We start from the raw sequence: 13,379 nt of genomic DNA on the forward strand, positions 1-13,379 counted from the left end.
GTTTGAAGTAGCCCATCTGTTGTAGAACCCTTCCCCACTTTCATTCCATTGCAAACCAAAATACAGGCAGTTCTCTCAGCCAGATTACCACCTGTAAAATGAAGAAGAGAATTTACTCCATGTATTCCTTTGCAGGAAGTCATTTGACTTTTGTTGTATGAATTTGAAGTAGTCTGTGAGCAAAATCAGCCATGCAGATTTATACACGGCATAGTAGTCTAACTCAGTAAAATCTAAATTCCTATTTGCATCAGCACATGATGCTAGAAGGAGTACTACAACAACATTAGGAAGGGTGAACTGATTCCCATCTTTGCAATTCCCCTGGTTGGGCACAACAAAGATTTTTAAAGAAATTCTTTTAGAATGAAGCTATATCACATTTTAATTAAAATGGTGTAAAATGTAAGAAAGGGAGAGTGGCTAATACACAAAGGAAGATTAAGAACAGGAATTTTGAAAAGGTTCCTGGAGTCCTTGAGTTGTTATGGTTGAACCTGAAACCATGGTTGTTTAAATGATGTCGCAAATCCACAGCCGTAGGGAAATTTATAGAGTCCTTGAGTTCTCTGTAAATAGATGTTTCTCTGATTATTTTTGTCACCAGTGCTAGTTTTTGAGTTGATGGTGAGGAAGTAAAGAAAAATAGAGTCTTCTAGTCCCCAATTTTACTGGTCCATTTTCTTTCTCTCTGCTATTCTGACAGACAGCTACTAAAATGTAGTTCATTTGTGCATTCTCAAGTCTGGCTCAACTGTCTTTCCAAGCTGGATACTGGCAGGGAACCTTTTCATGTCTAATATATGCAACTTCTCATACAAGTGTAAATTAGAACAGGGTCATTCTCAATGCCTGACTCAGTTAATTGGTTTAACTTACTGTAGATAAAATGTTAATTTCAGTTCAGATAATTTCATTTATTCCATAATGGTATCCTGACCTTGCAGCAACCTGTGGTCAGATGATTGTTGCAATCATATTGGGTCTATGATTCTTCCTTTTTAAAACAATTCCAATCCATGGAGGTTTTAAAATCAAATGAAAGAGGTTGAAAATTGATAGTCCATAATTTACCATGATCAGGACTGGACCTTGCCTGAATCCACTTTAAAATATTGAAAATCAGTGAGGTGCAGTGAAAAAATGATTGAACTTCTTTGATTTGATGAATGAGAGGAAAGATGAAATTTCAGAATAGTTATTCTCCTCAAGCCAAAGAGAACGGTGATGGGTAATACAACAAAAGGTTTTATCTTAAGCTTTTTTTTTGGTTAAACAGTAGTTGAATTGCACTTTTAGAGTTATTTTATGGTAAGTTTTCTTGTCATATCTTACCAAATGCATTGTATCAATTACTTACCATGCCGCCAAGTCATCCATATTGTTTAATTTTAGTCCCATTTTACCATGCACCATTCCCAGAACAACTCACCACTGCCAAGTTATCCTGGAATTGAACACAGCTCCTGGGGTAGCAACATCTTTAAAAGTCTGTTGTGCAGTTGGACAAGCATGTCCGGCTAGAGCTGTGCTGCACAGCTCCTGATATTTGTCTCAGACATGGCAAACAAGAGAAATTTGATACTTTGCATATTGGTAAGACCCTGGAGATCCTGCTGGATGCACAGGCACCAGCAGAGCAGGCTATGATATCGTAGAAATCCAGTGTGGTTTGAGGTTGCCACCAAGTTTATTGCAGACTCAGCCTTTCTCAATGAATGCCCCTCACTATAGGAAGAAAAAGGTTTTTTACTAGTCCATTGAAAGCTAGGGGCCATGCTTAGGGACAGAGCGGCCATGTTCCGCAAAGCAATAGTTGAATCTGCATTTTTAGAATTTATTCACAGGATGATCATTTATTCCCCACTCCAAATTGCTCAGAGGGCAGTTAACAGTCAACCATATTGCTGTGGGTCTGCAGTCATATGTAGGCCAGATCAGGGAAGTTAACCGGATGGGTTTTTCTGACAATCAACAATGGATTCATGGTCATGATTAGACTCTTAATTCCAGATTTTTAAAAATTGAATACAAATTCCACAATGGGGAGGAAACCAAAGTAAGCAGTAAACAGAGTATATTATATTTAAAGAATTGAATGTAAATTGCTGCTTCACCTGGAAACAGTGTTTGGGTCAATGGAGTTGAGGGGAGAGAAGGTAAAAGGGCAGATGTTATATAGAACATGGAACAGTACAGCAAAGAAACAGGCCCTTTGGCCCACCATGTCTGTGCCAATCATGATGCAATTCTAAACTAATCACATTTGTCTGTATGTGGTTCATATCCCTTTATTCCTTGCCTGTTCATGTGTCTGTCTAAATGCCTGTTACACATTGTGGTTCCGTAGAAGTGTAATACGGATGGGACAGGAGTGTAGTAGGTGATTGGTGTCCCAAAATGTGACACAATTTTCTTTCACTTTCTCAAATGCAAATAATCTCTTTTGTTCAGTCAGAATACATTTTCTGAGGTAAAATCTCTAAAAAAAATTTGCTGCTAACTATGAACAATTGGGCAATAAGGAAGGCTCACCTAATCCTTCCACTGAACAACCTATCACATTTTCTTTTAACTGTTTGATCTGAAAGAAATCTTGCTTTTTGTAAGCAGTTCCACAGTGATTTATTTTCTATACCAGTTTTATCCAGCTTTCCTTTGAATGAATTGAAGAACTAATTTCTTGTGAACAGAAGTGCCTTGATGAAAATCCTACAAAGTAATGTTGTTATCTGAAATGAAAACCTTAATTTTGAAGAAAAAGAAGATTGCTGTTTTGAGCATTCAATGCAAAATTCCAAGCATCAATGCGAGTGTTTCAAAGATTGGTTCTGGTGCTAATCAATAGATTTGATAACTTAGGTTATTTCTCAGGGGGAGGAACTGCCTGTTTATTTTGTTCAGTCACATAATTTTCTTTCTGCCAATTGATTACTGGAAAACAAAATATTCCAGGTGGAGAGGCTAGGGTTGGGGGTGACAGGGTGGTGCTGGATGCCATGGGAGGTGTTGGGGTCTGTAACCATATTACCCAAATAAAGCAATTCATTTCAATTTTACCAGGTTTCCATTGCAACAAATGGTGAAGAAGAGTTCACAAGACAGCTTCCTCCTGCAGTGAACAAAATATAATGTAGGTTCCCTCATAGCTTAGCTGATTAAATGGATGGGGAGGTGAGCTGAGTGCACCATGAAGGGCCAGGGGTTCACTTCTTGATGTGTGTATTTTTTAAAAACTGATTTCCATCAAGGACTGCTCCAATTGGCCTTATTACCCTTTCCAAACCAACAAGAACTGTCGCTGATTACAAATGGCAAGTGTGCCTGGATAAAGACTGGATGAGAGCAAAATCTGTGTGGGCTTGTGGTGCAACTGCAGTGTGTCTGACTACAGATTGGAAGGTTGCGTGTTCAAATCATGTTAGGCTCACTGAAGCTCAATTTCCTGCATTTGGGGTGGCATGGTGGCTCAGTGGTTAGCACTGCTGCCTCACAGCACCAAGGTCCCAGGTTCGATCCCAGCCTCAGACGACTGTGTGGAGTTTGCACATTCTCCCGTGTCTGCGTGGGTTTCCTCTGGGTGCTTGGGTTTCCTCCCACAGTCCAAAGATATGCAGGTCAGGTGAATTGGCCATGCTAAGTTGCCCATAGCGCTGGGTGCGTTAGTCAGAGGGAAATGGGTCTGGGTGGGTTACTCTTCGGAGGGTCGGTATGGACTGGTTGGGCCGAAGGGCCTGTTTCCACACTGTAGGGAATCTAACCTAATCAAAAAATATCTGATTCAGCCATCACGCTATCTATAATTGAATAGCTTACAAACATGCTGTCTATGTTCATAGATATGTCATAGCTGTTTGGATAATATAGTGGAGGGTGATTAGTGCTGTCGAGAACAATCTTTCACAGAGTGTCAACAGAGTAGGAATTCTAACTGTATAATGGAACTTTTCCTGGTTCTACAAATCTGCCACTTGCCATGAGATTATCCCAAGTCCTGATAATGGGGCATTTTCAAGAGTGGGGCAGCAAAACAGACAGCAGCATTGCGGGCTGTTACTCAGCAAAGCTTTGGTAATTTCAAGAAGGTTAGGGCTGGGCAACAAAATACTAGTGATACTACCTTCCCACCAAGACAAACTCAAAAATTCCATTGAAGAGAATCAAAGGCTGTTTTATGAAAGGTTTAGATAATTGTCACCATCAGTCTTCGTTACACGTTTTATAGTGAGTCTAGTGGACTCGATCACCACCTGATTACTTCCTAAAGGGGCCCACTTATGCTTGTGTGGGGCAAATGTTTTTAATAATCATTCACAGGATGAGGGCATTATTAACTGGGCCAGCACTGATTGTCCAGGTCAGAGTGCAGTTAAGAATCAACCACATTGCTTTGGGCCTGGAGTCACATATAGCCAGACCAGGTAAGGATGGCACTTTCCTTTCCTTATTTTTTGAACAGCACACCTACATTCGGTAGTGGGATCTTTTATTCTTTTCTTCAACATCATACTTTTTCAATTGTTAGTTTCCCTTTTTAAGATTTATTTCTGTTCTTTTCCATTTCAGACTGTAAGACTCTACACATACCATTTGGATGATAGAATTATAGCCAGATCTTCATCAACCTGTGTTATAGCCTGCCACTTGAAGATGAATGGAAGCAACCGAGAGAGCTTGCATCTTTGGATTTTCCTCTCTGTGCATGTGGTAATGCCTTACTCCACTGCTCCACTCTGTCTGAAACTAAATGTGCAAAAGCATTATTCTTTTGTTAGACTTTTGCTCCCTCCATATAACAGTTATTGATTTAAATGCTAGAATTGTTCATCACTTGAAAACGCCTGGTCTCAGAATGTTATCATCCAAGCCACTAGATGGTAGCTAACTCAGACAAAAAAAACACTTAGCCTGTGTTTGTCTCACTTAAATTACCAGTTAATCAGAAAGCAGCACTAATAGTTCTTCCAGAGAAGTCTGCAACCAAAATCATTTTTTCTTTTCTAGATTAAAAATGAATCCCTTGCTACTTTAAAAGATGAAGGTGAACAATGGTAGGACGTGAAAGCAAATCTCTCAATCATAATTTTAAAACAACAGGAGTTAAGGATAAAAACACTTAAAAAAGGGATTGCTCAGCATTTGCTGTCTTGATTGTATTTTGTTGTTTTACCTGCCACTCTTTGTAGTTCAGCAGTGCAACACATGTGGCACTGCACAAATATACAAACAACTCCAAATAATGGCAATCCTGTGGTTTCAAATTCCTTACAAAATGTAATTTTTTGTCAATTGTGTAATATTTGTGAACAAAATAAATGTAATTAATTCACAAAAAATGAGATGCATAATAAAGCATTTTTACATTATGAAATGAAACACTCGGAAACTTGTCATAGTCTGGTCAAAACAGCTGCAACGCAAGTAGTAAATAATATGGGTTCTCTCCAACAGTTTGTGGGATTAATAGGTTGCTACTGAACAGGTATAAAACTTATCATCTTTGGTTTATTTATCTTCAGTAAAAGAAGGCCCATCAATCTAAAAATGCCTTCAAATAGTAGCAACTACACCGCAGGCAATACATTTAACATGACCTTGGTCACTGCCAGCTGGCCAAGCTCTTTAGAAGGGCATGTTCCTTGCACTGTCCTCTTTATCTTCACATTCCAATGATAGAGACACACATCTGGTTGCTGAGACCCAAGAGGGGAAACTGGGAATGGGCAGAAAGTATTTTTATCTGTAACCAGAGATGGTCACTTTATTAAGCAAGTCAGTCAGAAAAGTCAAGGACTCTGTCAGTTGTGTCTAACAGTATGACATGTCTGGACTAAGCAGACACATTCATTCTGACCCAGCTAGAAATTCTTCCCCACTATTAGACAGGCAGAACTGTAAATTGGCAAGTGATGTACTGACCTGTGTTAAGGACATGTTGATACTAGCCTGTTATGACAGCTTTTAGCTCCAAAGAAAATAGCTTTGTCTTCTGTTGTATACTATTTCATCAGTGTTGATCTATCTATGATTATGTATGTGTTACTTGAGTTTGCGACACATATGTGCAGGGCTGAGGAACCTGTTCATGCATTGCTTCTTTTCCATTAAACAGGATTTTCTGGTTCCTTGCCATTCTTGCGTGCCTGAAATTCCAGTGTACACATAGATGTCAGCACCATGCCTGCTGTATATAGTATGGGAATGGATATCTGATTCTGAGCTCTGAGAAACACAGTGCACTGTGTCTTATGCTTGCTGCATTATAGCATATTAAAAGTGGTACAGAAAGCTGTTCACACCTCAGTTTCGCAGTTTGTCTCAGAGACAGCCAGATTCAAATAAAATCATCACTTTGTGAATAATATTACTCTACTTGATTACCTTATGGGAAACATTTTGTGCTATTGAGTAAGTTGATGACCCCAGTCATTTCAAAGCTGCACAGCCACAGTGAAACTATACACCACTCTTGCATGCCAATTTACCCACCAGAGTGGCAAGTGAAAATAAATGTTCAAAGGTTGTCATTTATATAGCTACAGACTTGACCTCTAGCTGCCTTTAAATGCCTCACATACTTAAAGGTACATTACTAGGCCACACACTAATTCGTACTGAAGGCTAAAGTGCTCCATGAATGTCACAAGAGACCATACGCCCTGAAGGATCCTTTAGTGTGGTGTATGCGGACAATTAGACATTATTCCATTTAAACTTTATATTGGTGGCAGTTGATAAGTCTGTTCCAGACTGAAGGAGAGGAATTAGCATATTGTTTTGATGTGGCTCTGTTAAATGCTTCCATATGCCAGCGAGGCCTGGAACATGTACTGTATAGATTGTTTCACGGCTGGGTGCCCCCATTCAAAATAATACTATAAAAATAATGGCTGACTTACTAGGGAAATTCCAGACCATCCTCTATTTTGCCCCATTTAGTAAAACTGTAATTAATTGGAATGGTCGAAGATGCAGAGTAATAGAAGACTGTTTTACCCTTGATCATTTTTATCGATGCACATTTTCAAACAGCATCTGGAGAGTTCCACTGAAAGCTTTTAATTGAAATGTATCTGAAGGATTAATAAAGAGCACATATGTTGCCAAGGCAAAAAACAGGTCTGTCCAGCTTGGATTTGAGCACTCTCTAATTTTCGTTGAAGCCTGTGGTAAACACTGGGTGAAAGGTAACAATTCATATCTGTCAGGCTGGCTCTGTGTGGTTCAGTGTATAATCACTGATTATTCTGTGAGATCGAACTGTGCATAAAATGGCTGCTATGTGATGCAGCTTTTAGCAACAGTGAGTTAGTATCTACAGGTCACTTATTGTATCTGGAGTGTTGTGAGATGTTTTTGAGAGACAGGGTAAAATGTGATTAAAAGCATCCGCTTCATGGTTAATCGCACTCTGACCTCTGAGTTCAAGCTATACTTCAGATTCGGACACAATGCGGTCCATTACATCTCATTCTTTGGACAAGATATTCACCCAGGTGTTTGTTTTTGCCTGTTTTGATGGTTCATGTGGATGCTAAATATTATTTAAAGAAGAACACATTGAGGCAGTGGTGGCATCGTGGTATTGTCACTGGACTATGAATCTAGAGCTCCAGACGAATACTGTGAAGGCATTTGTCTCAATAATTTGAATTCAATAAAATCAGGAATTTGAGACGGCTAGTCTGCAATGACCATTTTGCGAATTTTCCCAGGCTGTTAATGATGTGGGCAATGGCAAGTCAGTTGGGAAAATATGGTGGTATTGGAAAAATTACAGTCTCAACACCGAGGAAATAAAGTCTGATTTTCCACCAAGATTTTAGCGGCAAGTTTAAAATCTCGCTTGCAAGGGGACAACATGCATGCTTTAAAATCCCATCATTATGTCAGATATCCTCATTTTAATATGATCTGACAGTCTGAGGAGGTACCTGGCAGCCACAGGTACTAGAGTCTTCACTGAGCGTCCATCTTGGCCAGCATTTCCCAATGCTTCAGGATGGGTGCTCTCTGTCCATGGGGTTTGGTGTAGGACAAACACCAGCATCACCAACATCATCATGGATTATCTCAGACTCATTTATAATACACTTCAGCACTTCAATATTGCACTTTGGAACTCACCAGAACCTTTCATTTTGATATACTACCAGCCATCTTTGCACACAAAAACAAGCACCAATCTCATGGAATCATAAGTCATAGAGTCACACATCACGGAAACAGGCAGTCCTATCCAAATTAGTTCATGCCAAACATAACCCAAAATAAACTAGTCCCACCTGCCTGCTCTTGGCCCATATCCCACAAATCTTTCCTATTCATGTACGCATCCAAAATCTTTTAAATGTTGTAACTGTGCCCATATTCATACTTCCTCAGGAAGTTCATTCCACACATGAACTTTATACTTCGTGGAAAAAATTTTCCTCTCACGTCATTTTTAAATCTTCCTCCTCTCACCTTAAAATTATGCCCTCTAGTCTTAAAATCCCACATCTCAGGGAAAAGATACCTCCCATTAACCCTATCTATATTCCTTATATTAATATAAACCACTATATGGTCACCTCTCAAACTTCCACACTCCAGTGAAAACAGGTCCCAGTCTATCCAGCCTTTCTTTATGACTCAAACCCTCCCGAGCCAGCAACAAGCTGGTAAACCTCTTCTGAACACACTCCAGCTTAATAATATGCTTCCTATAACAACACGATCAGAACCGAAAGCAGTTCTCCAGAATAGGACTCACCAATGGCCTGTACAATCTGAACATGAATTTTCAATTCTTATACTCAAAGGACTGAGACCATGCATCAGGACAGGCTGTGTCTCAGGGCTCCTAGCTTCCTCTCTCAGCGCTCACTCACTTTGTGCTGTCTTCGTGGCCCAGAGCATCTCTACTCTGCCTTGTCTTGACATTTAGCGCAGTCAGATAAGCAGGCAGCATATCATGTTTGGCAGCAATGGACAATCAAGGTGGACTATGATCAGTTGGTAAAGCTAGTAAGTGGCCTGAGCAGACAGTAGAAAACACAGGGCAGAAAGGGTTAGAAGATTGAAGGGAACCATTGAGGGACTGTGCTGCATGTAATATTGAGAGTGGCAGACTCTGAGTCTTGGTGGGAGGTGGATGTAATAACAGACTTAGGGTGAGTGTGAGGTTGTAGAGAAGGTAGGTGCTGCTAATTTGTGCAGAGCAAACGAGGTCATCAATATTCCTGTGGTACTGCTGTGTATTCCTTTAGACCATGGAAGCCATGCTAATGCAGGAGGACAACTCCAGACCAGGACAGCACCTTTTGACATTGTGTGCAGCTGAGGTTTAAATATGCGAGATGCAACACGAACCAAAAATGGTCAGCTGACAAGCTTTCCAGTGCTTCTGAGCACAATGCGACATGAGAGTCTTCTGTCAGTGTGGTGCATATTTAATGAGGTGACCAGCATAAATTTGCATATAAATGTTAATAGGACTCACGGAGGGATATCCTCCATGAAACTCACCAGAATTTACACTTAAAGTCATAGAGTCATAGTGATGTATAGCATGGTCCAACTCGTCCATGCCGAACAGATATCCCAAACCAATCTAGTCGCACTGTCAGCACCCAGCCCATATCCCTCCAAACCCTTCCTATTCATATACCCATTCAGATGTCTTTTAAATGTAGTAATTGTACCAGCCTCCACCACTTCCTCTGGCAGTTCATTCCATACACGTACCACCCTCTCCGTGAAAAAGTTGCTCCTTAGGTCTCCTTTATATCTTACCCCACTCACCCCAAACCTATGCCCACTAGTTCTGAACTCCCCTCTCCCTTGTCTATTTATCCTATCCATGCCCCTCATGATTTTATAAGTCTCTATAAGGTCACCCCTCAGCCTCCGACACTCCAGGGAAAACAGCCCTTGCCTATTCAATGGCTCCTTATAGCTCAAACCCTCCAACCCTGGCAACATCCTTGTAAACCTTTTCTGAACCCTTTCAAGTTTCACAACATTCTTCTGGTAGGAAGGAGACGAGAATTGCACGCAATATTCCAACAGTGGTCTGACCAATGTCCTGTACAGCCGCAACATGTCCTCCCAACTCCTGTACTCAATACTCTGGCCAGTAAATGAAAGCATACCAAACACCGCCTTCACTATCCTATCTACCTGCAACTCTACTTTCAAAGAGCTATGAACCTGCACTCCAAGGTCTCTTTGTTCAGCAACATTCCCTAGGACCTTACCATTAAGGGTATAAGTCCTGCTAAGATTTGCTTTCCTAAAATGCAGCACCTCGCATTTATCTAAATTAAACTCCATCTCCACTTCTCAGCCCATTGGCCATTTGAACAAGATCCCATTATAATCTGAGGTAACCCTCTTCGCTGTCCACTACACCTCCAATTTTGGTGTCATCTGCAAACTTACTAACTATGCTTCTTAAGCTCACATCCAAATCATTTATATAAATTTTGAAAAGTAATGGACCCAGTACTGATCCTTGTGAAACTCCACTGGTCACAGGCCTCCAATCTGAAAAACAACCCTCCATCACCACTTTCTGTCTTCTATCTTTGAGCCAGTTCTGTATCCAATGGCTAGTTCTCCCTGTATTCCATAAGATTTAACCTTGCTAACCAAATTTCCATGGGGAACCTTGTTGAACGCGTTACTGAAGTCCATATAGATCACATCTACCACTCTGCCTCATCAATCCTCTTTGCTACTTCTTCAAAAAACTCAATCAAGTTTGTGAGACATGATTTCCCATGCACAAAGCCATGTTGACTATCCCTAATCAGACCTTGCCTTTCCAAATACATGTAAATCCTGTCCCTCAGGATTCCCTCCAACAACCTGCCCACCACCAATGTCAGGCTCACTGGTCTATATTTCCTTGGCTTGTCCTTACCACCTTTCTTATATAGTGGCATCACGTTAGCCAACCTCCAGTCTTCCGGCAACTCACTTGTGACTATCAATGATACAAATATCTCAGCAAGAGGCCCAGCAATCACTTCCCTAGCTTCCCACAGAGTTTTAGGGTACACCTGATCAGTTCCTGGGGATTTATCTACTTTTATGCATTTCAAGACATCCAGCACTTCCTCCTCTGTAATATGGATTAGCTGATCACTAATGGAAAATTTAGCCCAATGTAAAGGCACCATAGGTCTACTAGAGCATAAGTCTTCTCTTTCATTAGACAGAGATGATTTATGGTGATTTAACGTCAGGATCACCGCACCTCAGATGAGGGGACAGCTCTTCATGGTAACCTCAGCTGGTGCACGATTTGAATCCACGCCGTTGGCATCATTCTGAATTGCAGAATAGTTGTTCAGCTAACTGAACTAACCAGTTCCCAAGACCCATGTAACCATTATCAGTTTTCATATAAATTAATCAGGTTCACAATTCTCCTTTTAGGAAGAAAGTCTGTCATTTTTACCCATGACTCCAGATGCGCAGAAATGTGGTTGATTCTGGAATAGCCTCGAGAGCCAATGAGCTTAAGAGCAATTAGACTATAAGATCAGAAAATGTAGGAGCACAGATAGGCTATTCGACCCATCGAGTCTGCTGTACCATTCAATGAAATCATGGTTGCTTTGATATTCTTCATCTTCACTTTCCTGCCTTTTTCCTATAACCTTTGATTCCCTTATTGAATAAAAATCTGTCTATCTCAGCTTTCAATAGACTTAATGACCCAGTCTCAACAGACATCTGTGGTAAAGAATTCCAAAAATTAACTACTCTCTGAGTAATTGTACATTTAATTAGGTTGCATCTCACTCTTCTACATTCCATTCTCAACCTCACCTCATAAGATAGTGTCTCTCTTTTAGAATCATCCAGTGAACTTCTCTGGACTGCCCCCAATGCTAGTATATCTATCCTTAAACAAAGGGAAAACTGTTTCCTAAACTGTTCACAGGTTCCAACTGTAGTCTAACTAGTGACTTAGTAATAGGGCTGGGTAACAAATAGCAGCTTTGCTAGTGACACTAACATACCATGTAATAATGAAAGAAAGAGAAGTTCTCCTGGTATTCTGCTTAAAAAACCAACTACACCAAGAACGGATAGACAGGTCATTTACAACATTGTGAATTGAGGAACTGTGTGGTAATCACAGCAGTGTTTACCGACATAGGAAGCAACTGCACAATGCATTAATTTTATATAAACATCGTGGAATGTTTCTGAGATGTTGTGCAAAGGAAAGCTTTTACTTCCTATAGATACATGTCTCACCAATGTACTAATGTATTAATATGCATGTATGGAAATTGTGCGTTTATTTAAGCAGAGGATCCATTACCTGATCGTGGGCAAGCTGCTGAGGAGCATAAGTACAATATTTGTTTGTATAAAATGCCTACTTATCCTTTGCAGAAATGGTGTACACCTCTCCTCGCTCACATGTAATGTCAGTATCAAGGGTACAAATACAAGAAACATAAAAGTACAAAGAAGTAGTGAATAGTTCTGCTGTTGTGTTAATGAGGAAACCACAATTGTCTAACAATTTGATGCAAACTCTCCTTTATATTTTCAAGGATGCAAATGGTAGTTTCTCAGAAAATTACTCTTAAATGTCATCTTTATATCTGACTATAGTAAGGATATGTCTGAAATATTACAAGTAATATGTGTAATAGCAGCCACAAAATGCACACAGACACTTACAGCCAAGGTGGAGGTTACATGACAACAACAAGACAGCCAGGACAGTAATGTACAATCACATTCCTCCAAATATCCCCCTTTCATTCATAATAAAGAAAAATAAATGTACTCTTCTTTCCACTCCTTGCCAATCCCATCAGTTCTAAGCTTCTATATATTCTCAAACAACTCTGTCATTTAAGTCTTTATCTCCCAAAATTAGTCTGAAGTGCTGACCCTTGAGCTTAGTCATGCTAACCATCATGCTGCACTGTCCTCCCATCAGAGCAAAGATGGCTTTGACCATTGATGACTCTCCATCCTACAGTAACCAATGCATCATTTTGACCCAACCACAATAGAGGAGAGATGATGTATTTTCAAAATGGGGTGGTGGTGTCTTGAAGGGGAACTTACAGATGGTGGTGTTCCCATGTGTCGCCTACTCTTGTCTTTCTAGATAGAACTGGTCTTAGTTTTCAAAGGTGCTGTCTAAGGATCTCCCCTGCTTATGTATTAAGTTTCTCTCCTTCACAATTATTGGTCCCTCTGCATCCCAGCATGCAACTTTGCAACCTCCTTATCTGAGCAGTGGCCCTCCCAGTGGCCCTCCATTGACATGCCTGCTAGGACTCACTGTGGCTCAACCTCCTGATCCATGTGGACTGACAGCCCAAACTAATCTATTATTGGGTCTGTTTATAGCT

At 40.3% G+C, this 13,379-nt stretch overlaps 1 long non-coding RNA gene across 1 annotated transcript in view; it reads left to right on the forward strand.

Moving 5' to 3' along the window:
* Nucleotides 1–6,167, forward strand: part of LOC122553232 (uncharacterized) — a 59,422-nt gene extending 53,255 nt beyond the window's left edge. Inside the window, exon 3 of the long non-coding RNA XR_006312656.2 lies at nt 4,567–6,167. This is a non-coding gene — a long non-coding RNA (uncharacterized LOC122553232). The remainder of the gene's footprint in view (nt 1–4,566) is intronic.
* The last annotated feature ends 7,212 nt before the right edge of the window (nt 6,168–13,379 follow it).

The sequence above is a fragment of the Chiloscyllium plagiosum genome, unplaced genomic scaffold (assembly GCF_037043375.1).
Source record: "Chiloscyllium plagiosum isolate Xiang-an unplaced genomic scaffold, Cpla_swu_hap1 HiC_scaffold_10, whole genome shotgun sequence".
Classification (NCBI taxonomy): Eukaryota; Metazoa; Chordata; class Chondrichthyes; order Orectolobiformes; family Hemiscylliidae; genus Chiloscyllium; species Chiloscyllium plagiosum.